This window comes from Lolium rigidum, chromosome 3 (assembly GCF_022539505.1).
Source record: "Lolium rigidum isolate FL_2022 chromosome 3, APGP_CSIRO_Lrig_0.1, whole genome shotgun sequence".
NCBI lineage: Eukaryota > Viridiplantae > Streptophyta > Magnoliopsida > Poales > Poaceae > Lolium > Lolium rigidum.
Window position 1 is genome coordinate 2831345 of NC_061510.1, and position 8874 is coordinate 2840218.

Genomic DNA, 8874 nt, shown 5'->3' on the forward strand with positions numbered 1-8874 from the left:
GAATCATCTGGACCCCGACATCCAACTCGATCGTAAATCAGGGATATATAGTGCCATGATTAACTTCACTCGGGACGACACTTGCCGTACCCCACTTCGAGCTCGATCCAGACTCTCTGCACAAAGGACATATGCTACCGGACATCAAGCTAGTTCGTAAAGCTATATGAGATTCTGCCCTTTCCGGCGTGATTCATGACCGGCCGGCTAGCCGCCGTTTGCGCTCAATTTGCTGAAGGATAGATGCGATAGTTCAGGCCAATAATCCATCATATGGATAGTTTCTTCTCTTTGCAAGTGAGCTGGTTGCTCGATCGTCCCTGTCTTCTTCTCGACGGGACGTCGCTGTAAAGACTCTCGGAGGGACCGCGGGATTCGGCGGGATTCCATCGAGTAATTTCACGGAACCTACCTAGCTAGAGCTACCAATCTATCAACACTCCTAGGCTAGACGACTAGACTAGTTGGCCGTCCCATCCAGGTGACGCGTCGGCAGCTTTGCTTTGCTTGGAGTTGCAGGCCTGGGCCGGCGCCGGGTAGACCTTCTTCCTTCCTGTGGCCGTGCATGCATGCGCGGGGATGCAGTCAGTGTTGTTGTTTGCGACCACACCGGCAGCGCTGACTATTCAGACAAAGGCCGAAGCTTTGGAAGGAAAGACGGCAACTGGGCTACTTGTACGCAGGGCCTAGCTAGGAGCTACATATGTAAAGTAGCTACTTAAGGGACAAGGCGTTTTTGCTCCCGAGCACATGTGAGCTCGTTTTGTGGACCACTCATTTGGTGTTGGGGAATGAGCCAGTGCAGTTTTTTATTCACGATACGGAGTCTAGAAAATATAGGAACCGCATGGAGTACGGTGGGACAGGTTGACGGCCGTGGGCGTTTGACGGTGGATCTGATGGACCTATGGTACAGAGATGGCTATAGGACGTGCCAACCACCTGCTGCTGCTCAGGTCTTGCTCGACCCGCCCAGGAGGAAACGACGACGAGCTGCCGTGGTGGGTGGCCGCTGCTATGGACTTCTACTCGGTGATGCTCCATTTGCTAGAGGCCACGATGCGGCCGGGCAGCGCGGAGGGGCTGTGATGGAGCAGTAGGTTCCGAGCAAGGAGTTTGGCCAAGGTTGGCCATTGGCCAGGCCCGACGGCTGGTGGCAGGATTCCCCGTCGCTTCAAGGTGACCGGCGAGCACGTTCGCAGATGCGTGCTGTGCAGGTGTGGCTGAACTACCCGTCCGAGCTATACGATCATACAGCCGTAGAGGACTCCCGCGGTGTGAGTGTTTTCAGGTTGTGTACAGGCAATGCACTCGTCGGTCAAGAGAACAATAAATATGTTCACAGATGTGGGCCTGTATGCTGCAAACTACATGCTTTTAGAATAGGTATACGACAACGAATACACTCGAGTACCACCTAGAGTAGAGGAAACGAGTGGTCCAAAAAAAGAGCTCAGCTGTGCTCGGGATCAAAGTAGCATTTCCGCTACTTAAGCAGGTTTTCGGTTGCGTGCTGGCAAAGTAGAGTAGGACTACTAGGTTTTAGTGTGTGGGCACCTGGCTAAAAAATGGCCGGTTAATGCCTTTCTGCGCGTACATTATTTGAATTCAACTTGTAATTACGTAATTATGCTGTAATGTAAGGGCATCTCAAGTGGCGTTCCCAAGAGCCCCGCAAGTCTATTGGGGCGCTGTCCACGAAATGAGCTTTAGGAGGCACCCCGAATAGATTGTCGACAGTCGCTGTGGTATAATAATGTGTTTAGCACTGCGCTAGTTGTCCCCTCCAATAGCCCACGCAGGATCGTGCATGTATGCTCCTGGCAACGACACAACCGTGCCCAGCGCAGTTTAATGGCGGCGAAGATTCACCAGGGGGCACAAACACCGTAGTTGTGCCTTCCCCACACGGTGAATGTGCGTCTCCCTATCAGATTAAATGTGCCACCTACATGTCCATCTACTGACCGTGGACATATATACCCTCCTGGCGCAGCCGATGAAGAAGTCGGAGCACATGCACAGGTTCATGAGATGATGCACAGCCTTGACGATGAGCCAGGTCTAACCCAAGCCCAATGCGAAAATTACTGGTGTTAGCAAATATATATAGTTCTCCTGAATGGCTCGACATAATAACATGAAACTTTAGGGGTCAGTATAAATTTTGTACTACAAAGTGTATATATTTCTCAAAAGTACACAAGAAATCTAACAAATCTTTCAACGATTGAATTTCGGAGCCTAACTTCTAATACTAGAACACCCTTTGCATCGTTTTGGCATAAGCAACTCCAAATCGCCGAGCACGCAGTACAACTGTACAAGGCAATGATTTGCACTCGGTGGCTCACTGATGCAGTTAGACATGTGGTTGGATGGTTAGGAGAGCAGTAGTGTGCCTCCAGCTTACTAGGGATCCCATCCCAGGTTCATCGCGTCCGTGTCTCATCAAGGCCATTTTTTTAGTGGAAGTCGGTGTTTCATTCAATAGCGAGTCATCTGTGGTGACTTCATCAATCTTAAATCAATCTTAGAACCGACGACTTAGTCTCTGAAAGATACTTGCAGCCCAGTAGGGATAAAGTATATGTGCATGCTTTCGTACGAGCGAGTCTATGTCTGTTTTGTTTCGTGTGTAAGATACTACCTCTGTTTTAAGGAATAAGGCGTCCTTGTTTTACGTGATTTTTGTTTGACCAAGAATTACTTTAAATAGATAAACATTGTTTGTATGAAATTGGTATCATTAAAAAGTTCTTTTCAATACGAATCCAACGATACTAATTAAAATTTTATTGCTTAATTTTTATGGTCTAAGTTTGTTTTGGAATACGTGTGCACCTTATTCCTTAAAACGGGGTAGTATAAGACAGTAGATTTGGATTAGAGTATATCGCTGCGCGTCTTTGGATCCGGGCAAATTTAAGGCTGACTGACAGATTGTCCAGGGGCAGGTCGGGCCCACGATGCAGTGGGCTGCCGAAGATACCATTCCGTTCTGCCCGACTGGCCCGGGCCGCAGCGCGCAGTTTTGTCTTGAGTATAGATCTCGCGCACCAGTTGTAAATAGTAAAAAAATACCCACCACTGACTGACTTGTAGGGTCCACAATGTTGTGGCCAGACTGCTAGCCTCTCGGAAGTTCACGGACTCTACAAGCTGCAGGAACAAGAGCCTGTCCTGCCATGGCCACACCTCCAGCTGTACCTGAGCGTGGGCCCGCACTGGGATTCAGAACATCGCTGCAGGCACACACAATTACTCCACTGTTCTTGCTTGCAGAGGTGTGTGGTCTCCCTATTGTGTACCTCCGGCCAATGTTATGTCGGCACGATGTGATTTTTTTTACATCTATAGATATATTTTAGAAATAGAGAAAAATGTTGAGGTTACCTGAAGAACTTGTCCTAGAGCACACTGGCGCAGCTTAAAAAGTTTTCACCTATGTTACCACTTGTGACACTTGTCTGACCAGATATGGATGAGATCTTGTAAATGGGATGCATACACTTTATTGATTCGGAACGGCTAGCTAGCGACCACAGTGGTGTTGGGAGAGCTCTAGAAACTGCAAGTTGAGTGGTGGCGACAAGAATGGAAAATGGTGTGGTTGAGCTATGCGTGTAGTCATCCTTATCGTCAACCTGTACCGATCGACTGGTCGCGGATAACAAAATTGTCTAAGATACTAAATATCAAAGTTCATCAACATAAATCTAAGCTTTGACTTAGATTGAATTTTAGACCTTTTGGAAAGCTACACAAGCTCAAGATGCTAGTTGCTACTAGTGGCTGAGCTGGCATACAACTATCGGGTTCGCATGAACCCAATAAAATCCATCAAACCATCATTATATTAGTACATGATATTACTAATTAGTGGAAGATTACATCAAGAGCCAAACCCAATGTTTTCTGGCTCTAGCTTCGTCGTTGGTTGCTACTCCCTCTGCTTCATATACTAGTTGGCGCTAATTTAGTATAAAGTAGTAATATGGAACCGTGGGAGAGGATTATTTTGTTTTCTCCCGAACTTTATCCGAAAGGTTGATTACTCATACACCAAGACCAAATTTATGTATCTGCTTTAAGTCGTATGTAGTTCTCCCTCAGATTAATAACACAATATGCATTACACCATCCAGCCTTAAAACCAAACAAAACCTTCTTTGTGGCGTCGTTCCTAGCCTCCCCCAAACATGTGTGTGCACCTATCAGTTAGCAAGCCAACAACACTACGGCCAAGTGACAGAGTTCGATAGGGATTCTTGTGGGGTCCACGAATACCACCATGCTAAAAATTGAGTAATTTTTAAATTTTATCATGAACATTGTACATATCTTTAATTAAATTTTATTGAGTGGGAGGGGTGGGGGGGGGGGGGGAATCGCCCCCCGGCAGTAGGAAAGCTCCGCCGCTGTAAAAAAGAAAGGATCCTTGGTGTAGTGTCATCCTAGGACCCAAAATCTGTGGACCGAAGCTGTGTGCACCCATCAATTAGCTACTCAGTAACAGCAGTACATCAGACGCATGGAAGCGTTCGTTCTTCCGTTCAGATCCACACTGCACTAGAGTCCTATATGCCCTACTGTATGTACACGTAGCCGTCAAGATCACGTCCTTTACGCGTTAATTAGCGCTTCCCTCCAATCAACAATTTCTGTTACTATGACTGCTAATTATTCGTACGCGTGAGACGGTGATTGAGCCCGCCGTACAAAGGCGTTGCTCTCAGCCCGCGTGTGCTTGAAAGTGCCATCTGTGATAAAGCGATGGGCTCTCTGATTAGCTTCCCTGTCATGCTGCAGCTTTCTTTGACTAACTTAGTGTATATGCGTACATTTCAGGCACATTTTCCACATGTATACTCGCGTACAGTGTACAAATGTGGGCGATTTTATGCACGTTGTTGGATTCGATCGATCTCCAGGGCGTTGCATGTGTGGAGGGCGGCAGAGAAAGGGCACGACGTGAAGGCGACCCAGCCGAAAGTTGATGATCAGTACGTATCGGTGTCACACCGAGTGGTACTACTGTTTGTGTATTATTAGCGGGAAGTTGTAGCAGCGCACAACGCGTGTGATATTCTAGTTACGTCTTCTGTGTAACTAAGTTTTTTTTTTTGGTTTTAACGAGGGTAGACATTTGCGTGCTACAAAAGTATCTATTTTTGGTTGAGGATCTTTGATTCAACGTACGTGACGGGACCAAAATAGGTGGTAGAGAAAATCTATGACACGTCATGATCTAGCATTATCTGGGTAACAATAAGAAAGCTTTATTATGGGCCCCTTTTGGGCCACATGTCAGTGACATGCGGGTCTTCCATCTTCGTTGAATACATGAACAATTTATATAACCATAAAATTTAATCTGAGACAGGGCATTCAGTCGCGGCCAGTAACGGGCTCTAGTCCCGGTTCGCCAACCGGGACTATACATGCGGGACTAACCTTTAGTCCCGACCCCGTTACCAGCCGGAATAAATGGCCCTCCACGTGGCCGCGATACAAGGTTTGGGCTGGAGAACCTTTAGTTTCGGCCCGTAATCCCAACCGCGACTAAATATTACTTTCAATAATAATGTTTTTTAATTTCCTAATTTTTTTTCCTAATTTCTTTTTTTCTTTTTCTTTTTGTTTGACTTGTTACTCTCTCATTTGGACCATTTTTAATACTAATTACATTCAATCTGTAGTCAAATTATAGACTTCGTCATCATTTCTTGGTCGATCACCCATCCTCAGCACGCTTAACTTCTCGGTTCTTTCCTGTTACGCTCCCGCGAATGTGATTGTACCTTGTTGTAAATACTACCATATCAATCCTATTAACTCGTATACCATTGTGTCACATTTCTGTATTTTTTCAAACCAAACACCAGAATTGGACAAATAATATATGCTTTATTATTAGAAAAATGTGAGTGATTTGAATATGAAGTAATTATGTTTTTATTCATTTATTTTTATTATTATTCAATAATATATACATTATTCATATAATATGGCCAGATAATTAATATCTTGAAATCTATAAACCAGAATTGGACAATAATATATGATTAATTATTAGAAAAATGTGAGTGATTTGAATATAAAATAATTATGTTTTTTTTCATTTATTATTATTATTATCAAATAACATATGCATTATTCATATAATATGGCCAAATAATTAATATCTTGAAATTTATAAATCAGAATTGGACAAATAATATATGATTCATTATTAGAAAAATGTGAGTGATTTGAATATGAAATAATTATGTTTTTATTCATTTATTATTATTCTTATCAAATAATATATGAATTATTCATAAAATATGGCCAAATAATTAATATCTTGAAATCTATAAAACTGAATTGGACAAATAATATATGATTTATTATTAGAAAAATGTGAGTGATTTGAATATGAAATAATTATGTTTTTATTCATTTATTATTATTATTATTATCATTATCAAATAATATATGCATTATTCATATAATATGGCAAATAATTAATATCTTGAAATCTATAAACCAGAATTGGACAAATAATATATGATTTATTATTAGAAAATTGTGAGTGATTTTAATATGAAATAATTGTGTTTTTATTCATTTATTATTATTATTATTATTATCAAATAATATATGCATTATACATATAATATGGCCAAATAATTGATATCTTGAAATCTATAAACCAGAATCGGACAAATAATATATGATTTATTATTAGTAAAATGTGAGTGATTTGAATATGAAATAATTATGTTTTTATCCATTTATTATTATTATTATCAAATATTATATGCATTATTCATATAATATGGCCAAATAATTAATATCTTGAAATCTATAAACCGGAATTGGACAAATAATATATGATTTATTATTAGAAAAATATGAGTAATTTGAATATGAAATAATTATGTTTTTATTCATTTATTATTATTATCAAATAATATATGCATTATTCATATAATATGGCTAAATAATTAATATCTTGAAATCTATAAACCAGAATTGGACAAATAATATAAACCGCGATGGTGATGGAGGTGGACGTGGAGGAGGCGGCATGAAGTGAATATATTGAAAGACGCATAGTTCATATATATTGAAAGACACAAGTAAAAATAAAACAAGTAAAAAACTAAACTAGGTAAAATAACTAAGTAAAAATTGTAAAGAGGTTGATTGTTTTTGGTGTTTTGAATGCAAATAAGAAAAGGAAATAATTTTGTATTTTAGGATTAAAATAATTCAGCAAATAGAAAACAATGTAAAAGCAATATAAAAGTGTTTCTTATGATAAAAAGTGGACCGGGGTTCATGAGTTAACTTGACTATTCTCTCGTTAAGTTGTGGTGGACAAAAAGAAATTCATCAATGAGATATGAAGGTGCAGATAATATTATATGTAATATCAGAATTAATATGGGCATCACGTCCTAATTAACATAGAGATCATGCAACACATCTCTCTTATACTCCACAAGAAAGAAACTTGATCAATCTTGTATTAAGAATTAACAGAGTATAGCAATAAGTGCTTTGACATGAAATTTCAATATGAAATATGCTACCTTGAACAAACAAGATCATCATTGATGTCACATGATGAACATAACACATGCATTCACTTTATCCCTAGTGAGGTAGCAAAAGAAAGGCAAAGCCATAATATATCATGAACATATTGTCACTGTCCACTCACTAAAACCATGCTACTCCATCTAACACACACATCACCCCACACACGCTCTTGCATAGATGTTGGATCAGAACATAAACTTAAGAACGGTGTACATAATATGCATCTATCAATACATCTCACAATATAATAAGATCAGATCTCATAAAAAAATACCATAGAATAAGGGTCCACCACATTGGTATTACAAATATGACCATAATCATGATAGGCAGCTTATATGGCACTAAGTACTATGAAGAACATATGAGAAATAGATAAAGCTACTACCACAAACGCGTAGTCCAGAGGTGGACTGCTCCCTCTTGGTCATGGTGATGATGATGAATACGTTGGACAAGGTGGAGATCCCACCAGCGGTGATCCCCGTGGAGTTTTCCCCTCCAATCTTCTCTGCAGCAGCCTCCCTTTTGGTGTTTCTGTCTTTCTGTGGAGCTGTCCTCCCGAGAACTCTTCAGTATCATATATATAGTCTGCTTTAGATCAAATTACGTCGGTTCGCAAAAGAATCAGGGCAAATGAGCGATCAACGGCTGAAAGAGGGTGGGTGGCGCGGCCAGACTACCAGACAACTCCACTTGGTCTCTTTTGTCCCTCGAGCGTGTCCAGGTGAGCTTCCAGGACCCATGCTGTTCCTCCCGATGAAAAAATGACACTCCAAAAATCCCAGATCAATTTGACTCCATATAGGTCTCTAAAAGTGAAAAATACGCGAAACAGGTTTTCCTGTTCTGCACGGTTATAGACCAAATAAAGGGAATCATTGGTATATCCCCATAAATTAATGTAAAACATGGTATTATCATCGTATATGTCTTCGGGGTCATATATATAGTCGGTTTTACATCAAAATACGTCGATTCAGGGCAAACGGGCGATCGACGGCTGAAAGAAGGTGGGAGGCACATCCAGACTTAAAGGTCGCCACCTGGTCTATTTTGGCCCTCGGGCCTCTCCAGGTAAGCTTCCAGGGCGCATGTTGTTCCACCCGATGAAAAAGTGATGCTCCAAAAATCTCAGGTCAATTTGACTCCGTAAAGGTCTCTGAAAGTTGAAAATACGCGAAACAAGGTTTTCCTGTTCTGCAGGGTTATAAACCAGATAAAGGAGATCATTGATAAATCCCCATAAATCAATGTAAAACATGGTATTATCATCATATA